Raw genomic sequence first — 1,657 nt, 5'->3', positions numbered from 1 at the left:
AATACATCTATTTATACTAGTCTAGCATGTCTTGGTCTTCAAGCCATCAACGCTTGGTTGAGACCAAAAATATTAATTATTTTTCACCCATAATAATAATTCGATGCGTCGGTCTAAAATATAAGTCCCAACAATCTCCCCCTTAGACCGATGTCATCGAATTTCTTCCATGATCACCTCAAAAACTCGTTGTCTTTCGTTGAAATTCTCCCCCTCACGTTAAGCTTCTCCCGTTGTTCATTTTAGATCATTTCTCCTATATCATATTCAGATACATTTGTATGGGCATATGATAGGCTTTGAACTTCAAAGATCAACTTCAAGTATCAAGGTCATCACAAAAAGAAATAAACTCAATGTGATCATCAAATCTTCCATTTTTCAAATATGTTTCTTCCCTTGTAAATCATCTTCAAACCATTCTCTGAATCAAAATAGCACTCAAGTCAACCATAACCCGTTCTTGATTGTCAAGTGACTGTTTTCATAGAAGGTTAAACTCTACTGATCATTCATTCACCATGTTACTAGTGATGACTCTATCTTCTCAACCGTACTAGGAAATCTGAAGACTCACAAACAATGAAACATCTCTAAAGAATCTTGGATTATTGATCTTGATCAACTTTTCCTTAACTTAAGTCTTTTCACTTTATTTGAAAGCAAGCAATTTGCAATGAAATTCAAGAATTTTTACTCCCCCAATTTCGTTGCAATTGTCTTTGAAAACTGTGTCTTCAAATCAAGTATGGGTGAAACAACCTTGACCATCCTTATCAAGATTGTTGATACTGTAATAAACAAAATATTATGTTGGTTGACACTCATAAGTGATTAAATCCGTAAGCTTGGTCAACACTTGTTCTTGTAAAGCTCTTTGATGAAATTGTGAAAAATTGATAAGGCCTTGATTTCCTTTTGCTTGTTGATGATTGGATAAAATTTACAAAAATACCCCTGGTATATATATTCCGTAAAGATCAGCTTGGCCAAACGGTCAATGGCACCAAATATTTCAAAAGTTTCTTCAGAACGTGTAATTCATTCACGAGCATGGATTACCGGTTCACAAGCACACATAAGTCCTTTAAATCCCTTCACGAGCATACTCAATTTTCTTTTACTCGAGCATGCTCGAGGACATGCTCGAGAACACTTGTGTTTTTCTGTCTTTCATCGAGCATGCTCGAGGGCATGCTTGAGAGCATGCTTGAAAACACTTGTGTTTTTCCTTTCTTTTCCTGAGCATGCTCAAAAGCAAAAGTGTGCTCGAAGACAAAGTGTGCTCGAAAACACTTGTATTTTTCTTTCTTTTCATGAGCATGCTCAGGAGCAAAAGTGTGCTTGAAGAAGGTTTGCTTGAGTAAAACAAAGTGTGCTCGAGACCAAAAGATAGATTGTTTCGAGATAAACAAGGATGTGCCCGGGGTTCATGTGCTCGAATCCAAACTTGATGTGTTCGAGACAAGATATGCTCGAGATAAGCTGTGCTCGAAGCAACACTTAGTCATTTTACATACTCGAGGCCATTCTTATCATGCTCGAGACATCTAGACTTCTTTTCTGCATCATCAATCAATGATTTTCCAACACAGAACCTGCTTGAATATTCCCTTTGCATCTTCCATCTGCTGCTACAAACAATGATTAGATTGCT

Source organism: Bidens hawaiensis, unplaced genomic scaffold, assembly GCF_021521415.1.
Source record: "Bidens hawaiensis isolate Kalapana, Puna unplaced genomic scaffold, B.hawaiensis_p1.1 tig00018044_1, whole genome shotgun sequence".
Taxonomy (NCBI): Eukaryota; Viridiplantae; Streptophyta; class Magnoliopsida; order Asterales; family Asteraceae; genus Bidens; species Bidens hawaiensis.
Note: the sequence above shows the minus strand (reverse complement) of the source record.